We start from the raw sequence: 18596 nt of genomic DNA, 5'->3' as shown, positions 1-18596 counted from the left end.
TTTAAACTTTGTGAATATTGTGGAGAAGAATGCTAGGTTTGTTGTTTTATATATTTTATCCCGTATTAATAGTATAGGTTTTATCAGTATTGCTTTCCACTTTGTCTAATTTCACATGACTTTTCATATTAAATTTAGAGGTGTTCACCTGTGTCTTTCTGGAATCTACTTGTTTCATTGATCTACTCTATTATTTTTAACTATAACCTAGTATCATAAGGCTTTTTACTCTTGTTGTGCCCAGATACTTGCTTTTAAGTTCTTTACAGGGCCTCTACCTTGAATCTTGGTCCGTTTTCCTGCTCTGGTGGAGTGGGTTGGCCAAGCTAAAACGTGTGTATCATCAGGACGCCTTTCCTTCCCTCACCCACACTCGCAGGTCTCAGAGCCCGTCCATCCTCCCGCTCCAGGCTCTTGTGCCTGGCCTTGGTTCTGGTGGCTCTCCAGAGCGAGGATACCTCTCAGGTTGAACTCTTACACAAGCCTTGCCCAAGAGGGATGAACCCACACCCTTGGCAGTGAACCCCTGGACCACCAGCAAATTCCCTCCAGTTGAACTCTTTTAAGTGTTAGCAGCTGATAAGCGATCTGAAAAAAATTTTTTAAAAATGAGGCTGTGCTTTTGAGATGGGATGGATACTTAATTTCAGAACGTCTGTATCACCCCAAAAGGAAATCTTTACCTGCCAGTCACTCCTGCCTCCTGCAGTCCCATCCCCCTTTCGGAGCTGGTAGGGGGGCAGGGGGCGCAGTGCCCTTTGCGTTCTGGCTTCTCTTCACATGCATTTCACTGTTTTACTGTTGTGTTGTCAGAATTTACTTTTTAGAGGCTTTAGTTACTATTTGGCATTGACTCCGTAAAACCAATCTGACAAATAGTTATCTATTCATTTTTAGTGTTCCTCATCGGAGGAGGAAATGGCACCCCGCTCCAGTACTCTTGCCTGGGAAATCCCATGGATGGAGGAGCCTGGTAGGCTGCAGTCCATGGGGTCGCTAAGAATTGGACATGACTGAGCGGCTTCACTTTCACTTTTCACTTTCATGCATTGGAGAAGGAAATGGCAACCCACTCCAGTGTTCTTGCCTGGAGAATCCCAGGGATGGGGGAGCCTGGTGGGCTGCCGTCTGTGGGGTCGCACAGAGTCAGACACGACTGAAGTGACTTAGCAGCAGCAGCAGCAGTGTTCCTCCTTGGACTCTGGGTGACCTCACCCACATTGCTGTGTACTGAGGACCAGGTGTTGTCATTTTCTCATCTGTTTCTACATTCTGAGATCTTTGTTTTTTCCTCCTTGCTACTTAACTCCTATTTTGAATCTCCTCCACTTGGATTTAACCCTGATTGGTAGGCACACTGTGTTCTCTCTTTTTTTTTTTTTTTTGCCAATGATACCCTTTTTATTTTCAATTCAAAAAACATTTCTTGATTATTTTCTCTGATTTTATTTTTAAATTTTATTATAGCCTTTGATTTAAACAATTAATCTTAAATCTTTGTGGGCCTCTGTTACTGTAGCTTAATTCCTTTATTTTTATTTCTTATTTTTATTTTTTGGCTACACTGTGAGGCTTGCAGGATCTTAGTTCTCTGACCAGGGATGGAATCTGTGCCCCCTGTGGTGGAAGTGCAGACTCCTAACCACTGGACTGTCAGCAAAGTCCTTAGTTCTTTTTTAATCTTTTCCAGCTGTGATGGTTTCACCTGCCCTGTCTTCCCTGCTTAACTGATTTCTGTTGTTGCTATCCTATAAGTTATTGTCTTAAAATTTACATTCTGCTTAACATTCTTTTCTTCTTAGATCTTGTTTCTGCTATTTGCAGAATTCTTTTTTGTTTAAAATTCTTTTGTAATATGTCAGGTTCTGCAGAATATATTCTAGTCTCTTTTTGTTTAGCATTCTCCTGTGTGACACTTAAAATGTTGTTAATGAGTCCCAGTCTGTCCTAATTTAATCTCTCTCTTTAGAGACCTGGCTCTCCCAGGCCTGCTCCTTGTCTCCTGGGTCTTTATGGTTTGTACTGAGTGGCCACTCCCAACTCCTGCACTGCCCTTTAAAATTTGCTTGCTGTGTTGCTTCAGTTGACTCTTATCTTTGTTCTTTGTTTATAACATGTTTATTTTGTTGGGTTTTAGAGGAGGAGGAATTCTGTACCATTTCTCAGTTAATGCTTCCCAAAGTTCTGTTGTGTAAGACTTTCTGGGCACGTTCTTACATAATGGAAAGAACACAGAATTCAGAGGAAGGACCAAGCGTTAATCCTAGCCCCCTCATTGGGCGGCTTTGACTGAGACCCTTAGCCTCTATGGTAGGACTTAGTGCTTTTGAAATTCTATGTAGTTGTTGTATTCTTAGACATTAGCATAGTTTTTATATCTAATGGTAATATAAGGAAAATTAAAATAACGGCGTATACAGTGATCAGCTGAAAATTGATGTAATTATTAAGTATTTTTTTTTAAAGATAATAAAATAAAAAATGAGATTGTTGGGCTGAAACTGATAAAATTGTTGTTATATAGGTGGCAGTGGTGGTGTTTGCATTTGTATTGAATGTATGACGTGACTTTGCAGATACTTATTCTTCCAAATGACCCTGCATGTGAGAGAGAAGTAGTCTTTCCACTTTATGGGGAAGATACTGAGGTTCAGCATGGTTAGATTTGCCCACGGTTCCAAGCACAGAATTGTGATGGCACAGGAGCTTGAATGCACATTCAGGACTTCCAAGACCAGGGCTTTGTAACTGAACCCAAAATAAAACTTGAGTGGGTTTAAGGTGGTTTCTTCAGATCCATGCTGGTGTGTCCCTCAGGCAGGTTTTCTGGAGTAAAGGCCCGAGTTGCAGCAGTCATCCTGGAGATCAGCTGTTCCTCTGAATGTGTGGAGGATCAGTGTTGGGAGTTATCTGGGGGCAGCCACTGTCTCTCACTGTGTTTCTGTCTGTCTGGGTTTTGGTGTTTGATGGCAGATATATTTATTGCTTGAGGGTGAAAGTGAAGAGATAATGTGGGGAGAAAAGGAAAGAAACTGATTTCAGAAATAAGATTTCCACAGTAACTTGGGCAATGAAACATTTGAGCAATTTCGCAGCAATTCTTGGTTGTGCTGACCAGTATCCTACGGAATTCTTGCCAGTCTCTGAAGTCTTGGAGATCCTTTGTGTACACTCTCCAATTATTGAAACACAGGGACTTGGGCTAGGACCTGAGGGGAGGAATTGGGAAGGATCAAGGGTCAGGGCGGTGGCTCCATCGCTCTCCCTGGAGCAGCAGGCCTGCAGGATGAAGTCTGGGTGTGCGTTGCCCTCCAGACGGACATTCCTGAACTAACCTGGCCCCGGGGTGTCCTGAAGTCTCTGTGTCGCAGCCCCAGCTGCTCTGAGAAGAGAAGTTAGCTGACCCAGCTCAGCCTGTGAGTGGATGGATTCTCCCTATGCTAGGTGTTAACTGGTCCACCATGCCAGGAAGGAGCCATACTCCCAAGGGACCCAGGCAAGGTGGAGGGGCAGATCTCTGTGAATAAGCGCTGGGCAGGTACATTCAGAGGTGTCTGTCACAGGAAATCATCTGAGGGAACTTTGTAAAAAGAGTTTCAGACTCTGCTTGACGGAAGTCGGTAGGGATGAATAGAAACTGGTACCCACGCTTTTTTAAAAACTCGGTTCTTTATTTTGGCTGTGCTGCGTCTTCATTGCTGCCCAGGCTTTGCTCTAGCTGCAGTGAGCGGGGGCTCACCTCTAGTTGGGGAGCGCGGGCTGCTCATTTAGGTGCTTCTCTTGTCCCGAGCACAGGCTCTCGAGCCCTCGGGCTTCAGTAGCTGCGGCTCCCAGGCCCTGGAGCACAGGCTCAGCGGTTGGGGCCCACAGGCTTAGTTCCTCCGTGGCACGTGGGACCTTCCTGGATCAGGGATGGAACCCGTTTCTCCTACATTGGTAGGCGGACTCTTAACCACTGAGCCACCAGGGAAGCCCCGTACCCACAGTTTTTAAGGCTCCCAGATGATTCTGATGCCTACTTAGATTTGGAAATTATTCCACTCCACAATATATCAGTAAAATCAGTATGTGTTTGCATAAGGAAATAATAGAACGATAAACAAGAAACTAATGAAATGCCTATGGGGTGAGGGTGAAATAAGACAGTGTTGGAAGCAAGACATCATTCTTGCTCTCTTTTTTAACTTTCAACCCACTTAAAATTTCAAGAAATGCTGTAGCCTGAACAGTTAGAAAACAAAAAGCCCCCAAATCTCATTTTAAACAATAGAAGATATTGGGGACCAGAAGAAGTCATCCTGTTTCTGTGGTCAGATTTTCTGTCTCCGAAGTAATTCCAGTTTTTGGTATTATTCATTTAAATGTGGTTCAGTTTTCCTCATCAGTATGGTCTCCTAGGTGGTCCCCCAGGTGGAAGAGGAAAGGGGGGCCCTGAGGGGAAGTGTTCTCTCCCCTTCCATCTGACTGCGGGGAGGCCTCGTCCAGAGCAGACCTGAGACCGGGAGATCTCAGTCCAGGCCAAGGTGGACAGAGGAGGAGAGGGCTGGAGCAGTGAAGCTCAGCCTCAGTTATCCACTAGAACCACCTGGGGCTCTTTAAAAAACAATCCCCAGCGTTGCCAGACTGCACCCTAGACCAGTTCTGCCGATTTCTGACTGTGAGACACGGTGGCTTTTTAAAGCTCCATGGGCTCCAGTGTGTGGCCACACTGGAGAGGCGCTGGGCGGGAGTGGCCGGGATCACAGCACCATCGTGGCTTTAACCATTGCCCTTGTTCCTTCTTTTACCACTTTGGTGTATGAATTAAAAACATTTATGGAACATTTATGCCAGCAACTCTTCTGAGTGCTTACTATGTTCCTTATTTAATTTATTCTCCCATATTTCCTCACCTTTTATCACACCAGTAACCATTTCTTTTAGGCTTGGTCTGTTTCCCTCTTTTCACGTTCTTCTCATTCTCTGCTCTTTTAAAAAATCTGTTACACATATGCACACACACATATTTATATATGCATACAACTTTAACCAAAGAATATTTTGTTTAAACTTTTTGTTTTGAGGTAATTTTTGAGAAAAGGTACAAAGAGAGTCCAGAGGGTTCTCCTGCACCCTCAGTGTTAACACTGTCTATGTCTGTGGTAATACCGCCAAAAGCAGGAAATTACAGCTGGTGCAGTACTAGATACAGACCTTATCCCCAGTTCCCTGTTTTCCCACTAGTGTTGTTTTTTCTTCCAGGATCCCATTTTGCACATAAGCTGTGGTGTCTCCCCAGTCTCTCCCAGCTGTGACATTTCTTGTTTTCTCCGGACTCTCAGGACAATGACACTTGTGGCGAGTACTGGACTGTTTTTGTAGACTGTCCTGCAGTGTGTCTACCTGTTTTTTCATGGATGGAATGAGATTATTCAGTTTTAACAGAAATGACAGTGTGCCTTTCTCACTACATAGTACCAGAAGGTTTGGGTTGTTGAAATGTTTTATCCCTAGAGACATTCATCACCTGGTTAAGATAATATCCGTCTATTTACCCCTTTGGAATTAATAAATATCTTAGAGGATGTACTTTGAGACTATGCAGATACCCTGTTTCTTCTCAGATTTTTACTCACTAGATTAAGATCCATCCATGGATCTTGTCTGAAAAATTTTTGTGGTATTTACCTGATGATGGTTTTTCTGTTTCTCCTGTTCCTTTTAGGCACTCCACACAGGAGTGAGAAAGAGCTGTTCCTTCTCCCCATCCAGTTATTTATTTGTGTCAGTATAAACTCATGGGTATTTGTCTTATTTTGTGGGTTATAACCCAATATTGTCATTTTCAAATTCAAATTGAAAGTGAAGTCGCTCAGTCGTGTCCAACTCTTTGCAACTCCATGGACTGTAGCCCACCAGGCTCCTCCGTCCATGGAATTTTCCAGGCAGGAGTACTGGAGTGGGTTGCCATTTCCTCCTCCAGGGGATCTTCCTGACCCAGGGATCGAACCTAGGTCTCTCCCACATTGCAGGCAGACACTTTACCATCTGAGCCACCAGGGAAGCCCATTCACTTTTCACGTTCCTTTCACTTTTGACCTGTGTTTGCTCCTTCAGGTTGATCCTTTCAACAACCCCCACCCTTGCTTGCGCACATTCTTAGTTGTCAGAAGTGTGCCCCCTGCTGCTGGGGCGCTGTGCCTCCCAGGCCTTCTCCGCGAGCAGAGCTGGGAAAATGGGTGTGTGCTCAGCAGCCCACGGCACGCACACCTGCGTGTCTGTGTCTGTGTCTCTGTGTCGGAAACTGTGAGTTCCTCCTGACGCCTCAGCGTCCAGCGCAGCAAGCACCGTGCGGCTCACTTCAGCCTTCCCTCCTGCTTGTGGTTCTTCTGCCATCTTGGCACTCATTGTCTCTGTTTGTTTGCTTATTTGTTCAGTCCCATTCTATTTATACATAAAGTAGATTCAGAATTGCTAACCCTTATCGTTGTGAGAAACAAGCTCACTGACTGGATACAGGACTTGTGTTCAGCCCTTTGCTGCTTTAGCTTTACAGCATCCAGTTAAAATACTGCTTCCTGGGACTTCTTGTGGTCCCGTGGTTGAGACTCCACCCTTCTACAGCAGGGGGCTCTGCTTCGATTCCGTCCGGCATGCCATGGGGCAAAAAAAAAAAAAGATATGTTTCCTGAAGTTACTTAGGCTGATAGCTAATTCCTCATGCCCTTCATTGTGGTTATTAATTTGAAATACAGTTAGGTTCATTTGTTACTATTGGTGTTCCATTTTGGGTGCAGATGTATGATTTTGGTAGGGATTGTCCTACCAGCCTGTTCAGGAGGGTTTATAACTTACCTTCCCTCCAGGAGTGTATGAGAGTTAATTCGCATATATTTTGTAACACAGACATGTGAATGTTTGCTGATTTTGTTCAGGGTCTTCCTTTCCTTGTCTTACTTCTTCTGTCGTAATGGGTTGGGGAAAGAAAAAACAACAACTTCCAACTGCAGAAACTTTTTTAATGGAAAGAAGTAAAATTAGCCCTCCAGCTCTGACTGGAGAGTCCCTTACCGGCACTTTAGAGTATAATTATATGTCACAGTTTTCTTCTTCACCCAGTTTAGCGTCTGTTATATAACCTCTCACCACCTGCCTCATTGTGCACGCAGCTCTTTTCAGTTTAGATAACCATGCTGTGTGCTTCCAGTTTCAACATTTTTCTGTGTTAGTTCTTCTCCACATGTCTGGGTGGGTGTTAATATTTCTGACATTGTTCAGTTCATGAGAAACTTGGGTTTCTCATCTAAACTGGAGTTGTTGTGCTGGGGATGGTCCCCAAGCCTCTCTTTTCCCCTGTCAACTCCCTGGGGCACATTTTACAGAGGCAAGCAGGGATGGCCGTTTGAAGTAAACCGTCCTCTCTTTGGAGTGCAGCTCCCTGTCCTCCTGCTCCTCCTCCCCTGTGCCCCCACTGAAGACCCTCACCGTGAGGGTTTCTGGCTTCTGGGCCTGTCTGGCCTGGGCCTGGGCCTGTCTGGGCACCTCTCCTCTCTTTTTCATGTCGCTCCTCTGTGTCTGGTTTGCCTTACGTCCCCTGCCTTCAGCCTTCCTCGTTTACAGTATATATTTGCCACTTGTTTCGGAGGAGACAAGTTTTGGTGCATCCTGAGGAAGATGATGTAAATAGCCAAAACCTTCAGAACTCATAGGCTACTTTGGGAAGCAGAATGCTTTCTGTATCATGGTCAATACGATGATTTAAATTTTCTTCATCAGCTTCTTTTCAGTTGACCTGTGAGACTCTGGCCCAGTTAAGAACCAAACCTTGGTTCATCACCAGCAAGAGGACATGGCCAGTGGGGGCTACTGGCCCTCGTGTGGTGCAGTGGCTGAGAGCATGGGTTTGGGAGCTCCGCTAGTTTGAATCCCAGTTCTTTTCAGTCTGCTGGTTGTGTAATTGATTCCGCCCTCCTGCCTCAGGTTCTTAGAAATCTGTGAAGTCGGGGTTGTGCTTCACCGGGTCGTGGTGGAGATCATGCGGAAGGGTGCTGAGTGCTCACCGAGCCGCGGGCATCGCGGTTATTGGGGCCCACTCCCCGCCTCGCTCCGCTTCAGGGCCAGAGACGCACGCCGCTGCCTGGGCGGCTGCCCGGAGCACAGAGGTCTGGGGTAGGCTTGATGCCCTCGGTTCACCACTTCTGGCTGTTCTCAGAGCTCACCGCAGGCCAGCCCACCTGGGCCGTCCTGGAGTCCTTGCCCAGTGAAAGTGGGAGGGGAGAGCTGAGGAGGAAGGAAGTGTAGGGGGATGTTCCGCAAGTGAGTAGCCCCTCTGCGTCCTCAAGGTCTCAGGACAGGTTCAGAGCACAGGTGAGCTCCAAAGGCCGTTTCCCCAGAGTACCGCAGGTCAGAGCGCGGAGCGGACCTGGTGGAGCACTGACGGCAGCGCTGGAGTGTGAGCGTGCTTCAGGCATCGGGGTGGTGGCTGGGGTGCTGAATCCTGGTGGGGTGTCTTAGGTTAGCTGTTCCTGCGGGGAGAGATGCTTTTCATGCTTTCTCCTTCAGTGATCTGTGCACTTGGCTGAGTTCACCAGCATTTGTGGAACCTTTACTCAGTGTAAGTCCCTACAGCTCTGCGTCTTTCTGTGGTTATATCTGTGTGTGCCTGTTGTATGTATGCATTAATCCATACAGCCACATACGTGGGTGTGCGGTGTTTTCCATTCTCTTGTATACATATAAAATTTTTTTAAAGAAATTTTGCAGTTATGTTTTGAAGAAGCCTAAACACAGAATAATGAAATCTTCTTCTAACTTGGTCAGCACTATCAGGGCAGACATCAGTTCAGTTCAGTCGCTCAGTCGTGTCTGACTCTTTGTGACCCCGTGGACTGCAGCACGCCCGGCCTCCCTGTTCCACTTTGGGAAGTGGTCTAATATCTTAAGGCTTTTCATCTGCTGTTTTTGCAATCTTTGTAACCCTTAGACTTTCTTCTTCTTCTTTTTTTTTTTTGCGATTCCATGGACTTGTAGGCTCCTCCGTCCATGGGATTCTCCAGGCAAGAGTACTGGAGTGGGTTGCCATTTCCTTCTCCAGGGAGACTGTCTTCATTTTTGAGTCAAGCAAATGGTTGTTCAGAGGTATTGAGTAGTTCAGTAATGTCTGGGCTAGCAAGGGAAAAGGCAGACTTGGGACTCATGTGACTGTTGCTGGAGAGATTTAAAAATGTATATGCAGACAACCAAGTTTGTTCAAGCTCTGGGCTGTCCAGAGCACCTTTCCTAGAGAAATTGCACACATGTTCATGACATCAGACTTTAAGCTGCCGTATCTATAGGTTAGGGAGCACTGAGTCATATGTAAAATTATGGTGGTTTTACACCTAAAATGACTTTAGCTTTTATTTGCTCTCTTAATGGTTCGCACCCTCTAGAGAAACCTTTGCACTGGCATTCTTGGTTAGTAAATTATGAGAGAATCAGTCTAAAGTAATCCGTTTTCTTTCAGAGGAGCCATTTGTATTATCCACCTACTTATTTTTGGAACATTAATTTGGATCAGTCTAACTTAGCATTTGAAGACAAGTTAATTTTTATCTGTGAAACAAAGTACTGTAGTTTTGTGTTCAGATAATTAAAGTTCACCAAAATGGGTAGCTTAGAGAACAGCTTAATAGCTTTCTCTAAAAATAGCCCATTCACAGCTGATAGGTAGCACTTTAGTTGCTTAACAATGTGTACAGTATGTGAGGCTAATGCATGATGAGTTACCCCCTTTATTAGACAAACTTTATTATCCACAAAATATCACTGAACCTCTGCTATGAAGTAACTGTAATGGAAGGGGACCAGGAAGGACGGGGAGAGAACCTGAATGTCCCCCAGAAATGCTGTATTTATGTCAGAGCCTTGGAATGACTGTGGAAGCCTGGGTGTTGATTCTGATGGTGCTGCCGTTGCCCAGAGCCTGTCTGGGACATTTGTCTTTAAATCGTCTTCAGTGTGAACCATGAAAGAGAATTAGCGCCACCGTTGTGTAACACAGCTCAGGTTGCAAAAATCACCTTTTGGGGAATAATTTATACACAGTAAAATTCACCTTCCTTTGTGCATAGTTCAGTGAGCCTTGGCAAATGTCCGCAGTTGTGTGACCCCGCCCCCCCCCAGAGGATGGAGAGAACATCGTGTCACCGTGAAGGCCTCTGGCAACCCTGCGGCCCGTGCTCCGCTCGGGCGACCGCGGCTCAGCCGTCCATTGCTGTGTCAGCCTCAGCTCACCTAGAACTGTGCGGGCACGCTCTCTGCCTGGCCCCCTCCCATGGCGTGGGTTTTCCAGGTCCATCCTTGTCGGGGGCATCGGGAGTCTTTTCCTTTTTGCTGCTCAGCGCTCTTCCACGCGGCGGGTGACACCCCGTGTAACCTTTGCTTGTTGATGGCTCTCTGGGCTCCTCCGAGTCTGTGAGTGTTATAAAGAAAGCTCCTACAGGCCGCTGTACACAAGTCTCCACAGGCGTGTATTTTCTCTTTTTTAATTGGAGTGTATTCGGCGGACAGTATTCTATTACTGTGTGCACACAGTGGTTTGACCTGTGTACACGTCGTGTCGCGTGACCACCAGAGTAAGTGCAGTTGCTGCCTTCCCTGTGTGTGCGCCACACCCAGGCCTGTTTGTCCTGTCCCTCGACATTTCTGCCTCTTGACCGCCTTCACCTGTTTTCCTCCCAGCTGCGCTCCGCCAGCCACCAGCCTGTTTTCTGTATCTGTGAGCCTGGGTTTGCTTCGCTTTTGTTTTCTAGATTCCGCATGTAAGTGACATCTTGTGCTGTTTGTCTCCCTCTGCCTGGCCTGCCTCACTTAGCACAGTGCCTTCGCGGCCCATCTGTGTTGTGGCAGAGAACGGGGTCTCTTCTTTCTCTGTGGCCAGCTGGGCTTCCATCACACACTGCAGACTACATCTTCCTTATCCACTCATCCATCAGGGGACACTTAGGCTGTGTCTGTATCTTGGCAGTTGTCAGAGACATCTGATTTCATTTCTCTTGAGTAAATAACAAGGAGGGGAACTTCTGGCTTGTATGTCAAATGTGTATTTAATTTTTCAGAAACCACCGAGCCTTTTCCCAGCGGTTGTCCGTTTTGTAGTTCCACCTGCAGGGTGTGAGTCCTCGCTTTTCCACATCCTCACCAACACTTGGTATGGTCGTCCTTTCTCATTTTCGCCCTTCTGATGGGTGTGCTGTGTGGTTTTAATTTGCATTTCCCTGATGACTCATCATTCACTTTTCTATGTGTGTATTGTCACACTGACTATCTGTTCTTACCTTCTGCCCATTTGAAATAGTGGAGCTCTTGGCGTGGTATGGTCCAGCCACCTGTGGCCTTCTTTGGGGTTTACTGACTCATCGGTCTATCCCATCCCTGCTCAGTACACTTGCCTTCTCAGCTACCCCTCCCCTGACTACCTGCAGCCTGTCCTCAGGTGTCTGTTTTAAGTGCCACTACCTTAGAGTGGAAGAGCCTTCCCTCAGCCCCTTTGAGGGGCTTGAGAGGAGGAGGCATGCTCTGGAGTGTAGAGAGCTTCCAAGCCAGCCCTTTGGGCGCCTCCTCATGTCTGCAGCCCTAGAGTGTGTGTGAGAAGGCAGTATCCATATTGAAAGTGGAGCTGGTCTGGGCACTTCCAGCCCTGGAGAGCAGTGACTATGCTGAGTGCTCTGCCCTCAGGGCCCCAGACAGACCCAGATGTACCTGGGGAAAAGCAGGAAACTTCAGGAAGATCAGTGTCATGAGAGGGGATCAAAGGAATACTAGCAGTAAGAGGAACTCCACCACAAGAGCTGCTGCTGCTAAGTCACTTCACGAAGTCACTTCTGCTAAGACTCTGTGCGACCCCAGAGATGGCAGCCCACCAGGCTCCACCATCCCTGGGATTCTCCAGACAAGAACTCTGGAGTGGGTTGCTTCTCCAAAGCATGAAAGTGAAAAGTGAAAGTGAAGTCGCTCAGTTGTGTCCGACTCTTCCCGACCCTGTGGACTGCAGCCTACCAGGCTCCTCCGTCCATGGGATTTTCCAGGCAAGAGTACTGGAGTGGGGTACCATTGCCTTCTCCGCCACCACAAGAGAGAAATCCTGAAATTTTGAAACAATGCTTTTTTAAAGAATGAGGGTCCGGTTTTCATGGAGCAGTTTGAAGCAGGCCATTTTTTCCTTCACGTACTTTTTCCCCAGGCAAGACTGCTGCTCTCAGTCCTAACTGGCAAACACAGCAGATCTGAAATGACTCAGAATCTGGAATATATCAAATTATCCTTGTATGTCCAAGTGGGAATCCAGAAATAATTCTATAATCTCAGAGCTTGATACCAGAAGTATCTTACTGCAGCATCTCTCAGCTAATACGTGGGCATCAGAGTAAGTTTTCCCTCTGCTGTAAGGACAGTCTCAGCTAAGTGGTGCCTGTTGCTAAGTTGGAAGCCAGTGTAGCGAGAGCATTTGTATGTGTCTTTCCTTGGCATTTAACGCTTTTCTAGAAATACTTGCTTTCCCTCGGATTTTGTACCTGTGAAGTTGTTAGATTCCGACTAAGTATATGCTAAGCTCCTTGGCCTTGTCCCACAGCTCCCTGGAGTTCTGCCCCCACGCCCAGACCTGCTCCTGCTGCCTGGCGTTCTGGCTGGCGTCCACCGCCGTCCTCTGGTCACCAGGCTTGTCCTCAGCGTGTACTCTGTTGCTGATTTCAACCGTTGTATTTTTTGCATTTCTAGAAGTTCATTTTGGGTATTTCTTTTTTTTTTTTTTCATTTTGAGTATTTCTTATACTTTCCACTTTTCTCCTTATATCATGTCCTACCTTCATGAGTGTATGGAGTGTATTTATGATAGCTGTTTTAAAATTCTTGTCTACTAATTTTGTCATCTCTATTTTATGGGTGTTTTTTTTTTTTTTGCTTGTCTCTTCATTATGGTATTTTCTTGCTTTTTTGTTGTTTTTATTGATTTGTAATATTTCAAATGTGATTCAGTATATTCAGTATATGTATTTTCAAATTCTTTTCTATTATAGGTTATTACAAGATATTGAATATATTTCCTGGTTTCTTTTTTCATTTGTTTGGGTTTTGGGGGGGTTTTAGGTTGTGCTGGGTCTTTGTTGAAGTGGATGGACTCAGTTGCCCACGACTTGTGGGATCTTAGTTCCTGGACCAGGGATTGAACACATGTGCCCTGCCTTGGAAGGTGGCTTCATAACCACAGGACTGCCAGGGAACCGCCATGTTTTGGTCTTTTTTTAATGTTGACTGGATGCATGACGTTGTGGATTTTACATTGAATGCTAGATTTTTTTTTTTTTTTTTTGTATTCCTTTAAATATTTGGCAGTTTTTTCCCTGGGATGCAGTTAAGTCCCTTGAACAGTTTGTTCCTTTCAGAGCTCTCTTCTCAGTGTTTTTAACGGCAGGTCCAGAATAGCCCTCAGTCAAAGGCTAATTTAGCCCCTGAACTGAGTCACGGCCTCGCTGAGGACTGGGTTTGTTGCGGCAGGACAGGAGCTGCTCCCACTCTGGCCCCATGTGGCTCCTCCCCGGCCTTGGAGTCGGAGCGTGCTTGAGCTCGGATCCGTCCTGAGCCGGACGCTCAGGGGGAAGCCGCCTCAGCCCTCTGACGTTCTCCTCTCCTGTGCTCTGCCTCACAGATTCTGGCTGACGTGGGTACTCCAGGTCTCGAACTCTGTTTCGTCTTGAGGAGACTGCCCTGCTCGGCGTTGCAGCCTGGACGCTCCAGGCAGCAAGCTGGAGCCATTACAGCCCTCGCCTCGATGCCCTGTGCTGCCTGCCGTTGGGTGTCTGAAGACCGTTGTTCCATAAACCCTGTCTTTTTTCCCTTTTAGTTAGAGAGTAGATCAGTCTCTGTTCTTTCATCATGGCTAGAAGCAAAGCCTGTGACAGTATTTCGAATGTTAGGAACTCATTTAAATAAACTCAGGTCTTTCCCTTCAAGCTGCCTTATCTTACTTTACCACACCTCATTGATTATTTTTTTCCTCCCAGTAGAATAGACGGAAATAGTAAGACAAAATACAATTTAAATTACGTCTTAAGTCACTTATGGCTCCATCATCCCAGCTTGTTTTGCAAATTGGCTCTTCTAGATAAATATTTTTAAGCTACAGTCTGTGGTTTTATTTTGAACCTCACTTTTAGTTACTACAGTCTTCATACTTAGTTTAATGGCTGCACAGGGACCTATTAATATTCCACAATGTATTAAACCTTATGTTTGGCAATACGTTTTGTTCTTTTAGGCAGTTTTGCAATAAATACCTTCAAATATCATCCCTATTCTTAAGGATGCTCAAAGGGAGGAAGGCAGGAGGGATGATATTCTGTCATTTCAACCTGCATGAATAGTTAGGCTACTTGGGATATTTAGTAAATGTTTGTCCAATGATTGAAGTAGAATATAACTTAAAGTTCAATTAAGCAAAATTTTCAGTTACCTTTTCAGGAATATTTTTGTTCCATTGGGCATTTATTTTTATGGGAGGTTAAAGTAGCTAACTGTGAAATGATTGTTTCCTTCTACTTATTAAATTAAGTCCATATTTTCTATATGCTAATTATTTCATCAATTTTGGAAGTATCATTAAGTGGAAGATCTTTTTCAGACAAACTTATATGTTGGAATAATTTTAGGTTTACAGAAAAGTTGCAGACAGTGCTGAGGGCTCCCGTAAGTCCCTACCCAGTGTCTGTCTCCCCTCATAGCAACATCTTACATGTGTCTGTAGTGTGCTTATCAAAGCCAACATTGGTGTCATGGAATTCCAGACTTTATTTGGAATTTGCTTTTCCACTGATCTCCTTGTTCTGTTCCAAGATCCAGTCCAGGATACGACATGCATTTGGTTGTATGTCGCCTCGTGTCTCTGTGACTGTTTCTTGTTATTTTTTCATGACTTGGGCGAACTCATTGAGTCATTTTGTGGACTAGCCCTCACGTTGGGTTTGCGGACGTTCTTCTCACTGTTAGACTGGGGTGACGGGCTTGGGAAGGAGCACCACAGAGATGAGCCGCCTCTCTCATCCTACCAGAGACGTCCACGGGGTGTCACTGGTGGTGGTAACTGACCACTCGGTGGGGGTGGGATCTGCCAGGCTGCTCCACCGCCGAGTGCCTCCCTCCTGTGTCACCATCTGTGCTTTGGAGCGCGTCCCTAGGTGCAGCCCGCCCGCCCGCAGGTGAGGGGGCGGGGAGAGGATGCGGACATATGTTCCAAGTTCTTGTGTTGGGGAGCTTTGTCTCTGCTCCTCCACTGTTGGTTTCTCCCCGAGAATTTGGTTATAGCTCCTCGGAAGATGGCATAAGCAATATAGGATGTGTGCTTCTGCCCTTGAGGAGTTGAGTCTACTTAAATGGAGAGCATTTGAACCAGAACCAAGCTGGGGCTTCCCAGGGACTCAGTAGTAAAGGCCCACCTGAGTGGGGGAGACCCCGGTCAGATCCCTGGGTCGGGAAGGTCCCCTGGAGAACGGAGTGGCAACCCAACTTCTTTCTGGAGAAGTCCACGGACAGAGGAGCCTGGCGGGCTACAGTCCATGGGGTCTCAGAGTCAGATGCGACTGACTCTTCACTAAGCTGAGAGGCATGAGGCTGGTGACGGAGGCAGCACCTTCTGCAGAGCTGTGGCTCCACCGCGGCTCAGGCTGGCTGAGAGGCTCCTGCCGGCACGCCGCCCTCACGCTCTGCTCTGGCCGCAGTCTGCCTCCTGCTTCAGCCCCACACGTGCCCTGCTCTGTAGCCCCAGGTCCCTGCAGGGAGGGCTTGCCTGAATGCACACTGCCTCCTCACACCTGCCGAGTTCGGGGAGCCTCCTCTCCACGCTGCCTGCTCCCCCAGCCCCTGACCCCTCCACTGCTGCCTGACAGCTTGAGCCTTCTGGTTGTTGCCTTGGATTTGCCGGTCACTCTGCTCCTCCTCACCTTCTTTAAAGATAGGCACCTGTGTGTGTGCACGCCGTCCCCACTCCCGTCCATCAGCTGCCACCCAGGCTCCACCCGTCTGCTGATCGCAGATTCAGTGGCTGGCTTCCAGTTCTCATCTTTCGCATGCACTTCTGTTTGGGGCTCCTGGCTTCTGAAATGGCACTCTCTCCTGGTGTTTATAGCTGCTTCCTCATGCTCTGGCCGGTTCCTGCTCCTCCGTCTGCTCTGGAGCTCTGTCCTCAGACCTCTCTTCTCTTCAGCAGTGCTCCCCTCTGTGGCTTGTTAAACGTTCCCATATCTTATTCTCAGCCTCCACCTCCTCACTGCTGCTGGAAGCAGAGCCTCTCTTTCCTCCATCCGAATCCCCTGCAGGCCTCCTCAGACCTTTACGCCAGAAAGTATAAGACCACTGTCTCCCTGACCCATCTTCTTGTTTTCTTTGCAAGGCCTGGGTCAAGAAAACAATTGGAGCATCACATACCACAGGGATCAAACTGTGATCAAGGAAACAAGAAGGGCTTCCCGAGTGTCGCTGCCAGTACAGGAGACATGAGAGACGCGGATTCGGTCACGGGGTCAGGGAGAACCCCGGAGGAGGGCATGGCAGCCCGCCCCAGTGTTCTCGCCTGGAGGAGTCTGGAGGGCTCTGGTCCACAGGGTCACAGAGTCGGAGATGACTTAAGCGACTTAGCACACACGAAACATGAAATATGCTCTCCCCTCTTCCTGAGACAGATAGGCTTACATGAAGACCTAGAAGATCAGATTCAACTTGCAGACTCCTGGGCTTTCCAGAGCTGGGTGTCAGCGGTCCCTGAGAACGGGCCCCCAGCAGAGCCCTCTTCTCTCTCAGCCAGGGCTGTGTGCCCCCCGTGTGAGCTGCTGCTGCGGGCCGCCCTTGTGGCGTACACCCCAGAGGGCGTCCGCTCGCTGCCTCAGGGGATCCAGGGGGTTCTGCGGGGCTCCTGGTGGCGTGTTCCCCGGACCGCGTGTGCACCGCCGGCGGAGGGGCCGGCCTTCCTGCAGGCGGCCTGCTTGTGTCCCCTCCACGTGGTGCCTCTTGCCTTCTCTGGGCCCCTGCTCCCCTTTGAACGCCTGCTCATCCTTCAGAATGTGGTTTCTACAGGCCTCATCTTTTAGTCCTCTCTTTAATACCCTTATTTTGGACTTAATCTACCCAGCTTCTTCCTGGGTTTCAGAAGTGCTTTACTGTGATGAAGGCTGACTGTTCCTGTCTCCTTCCCTTCCTAAACTGCCATTCTCTTAAGAGGACCACAGTTTGGTTTTGCCCCCAGTCCTGACACGGAGTCTCAGAAGTGGGAAGTGCTTAGCAAGTGTGGCTGGGCTCCGCCGCAGCTCTGGGTCCCCCTCCTGTTGTGGTAACCCTGTCACAACAGGAAATGAGCTTGCTCTAGCATGACTTGTTCGTCCTTGACTCATGCTGGTTCCCGTTTCTCCCATCTGTTCAATAATCTCCTCTAGAGTTGTGTGGGCTTCTACTTCCACATTGACTGCAAACACAGTTCTGGAATTGTACCCTGGCCTTGGAATTGATCATGCATTCGGGGACCCCTGGCTCTTTTTTTAAATTAGTTCTTTAAGAAGTCATTGGTAATTAGCATGCCAGTGTATAGTTTAAAAGTGTACATGTTAAGTTTTGACTTATTATACATCCATTAAGCTATCAGAACATTTCGATAATGGATATTGATGACTTCCAAGAGTTACCTGGCTTCTATATCCATCGTGTCATCCCTCCTCCTCCAGCAGCCCCACTTCCTGTCCTCGTAGACGAGTTTGCGTTTTATGTGAGGAGGGGCACTTTTCTTTTGGTCTGGCTTCACTCAGCATGATTATTTTGAGCTTCATCTGCGTTTATGTTACCAGTAGTTTCCTTTTTACTGCTGAGTAATAGGAATCTATCGTTTTAAGAATTGAATGTGCTCACCTCTGGCAGTGACCTCCCCCTCCCCACCACTTTGGATCTCAGGAGAAAATTCATCTGGGGCTTGAGGCCGCGTTCCTGTAAGATGACAGGGTGCTTGCAGGGGCTTGAGCTCCTCAGGGCACAGGAATAGTTGTGATCTTTGCACGTCCTGTTAGTGTGTCCTGTTAGTGTTAATGAATGCTGGAGAAAAGCTTCCTCCTTTATTCGAGGGGGGGGGGGTGTCTCTGTTTTAAATGCATACCTAGTTACAGTTTTAGAGACTGTTCTCTCAGGTGGGCATGAGGTTAAAGGTATTTTTGCACCTCTTTCTAAGAAGTACTCTTTATTTCTCAAATATTTTTGTATTGGTGAGGAATTCTGAAGTAATTGTGCTTTTTTCTTTAAGGGATATGCCAGCAATTTTCTAGGATTTCTCCTGTGATTTTTTTCCCACTTAAGAGTAATTTTTGAAATATATTTTGAAAAGGTTCACATGGTTCTTCAATCAAAACAATGTAAAAGGTATACAGTGAGGGGCTTGAAGATGTATTTATTACTGCTTCTGCTTGGCATTCTGTTAAGTCAGACATTCAGGACACCTTGGAAAGAACTGGGCCCCATGTTAAGACTGTGAGAGGTGTTTCTTTTTTTTCTTTTTTTTGCCTCTTTGTGCGTGTGTGTGAGAGAGAGTATTTTTTGAACAATACTTTAGG

The 18596-nt window shown here is 47.0% G+C and overlaps 1 protein-coding gene across 1 annotated transcript in view; it reads left to right on the top strand.

The window, feature by feature from the left end:
- The window catches only part of MAPK1 (mitogen-activated protein kinase 1), a 55616-nt gene that overhangs the window by 14897 nt on the left and 22123 nt on the right, over positions 1-18596 (top strand). The gene's annotated exons all lie outside the window — the stretch shown is intronic.

This window comes from Cervus canadensis, chromosome 1 (assembly GCF_019320065.1).
Source record: "Cervus canadensis isolate Bull #8, Minnesota chromosome 1, ASM1932006v1, whole genome shotgun sequence".
Lineage (NCBI taxonomy): Eukaryota > Metazoa > Chordata > Mammalia > Artiodactyla > Cervidae > Cervus > Cervus canadensis.
Note: the sequence above shows the minus strand (reverse complement) of the source record. Positions and strands in the feature narration are given on the sequence as shown.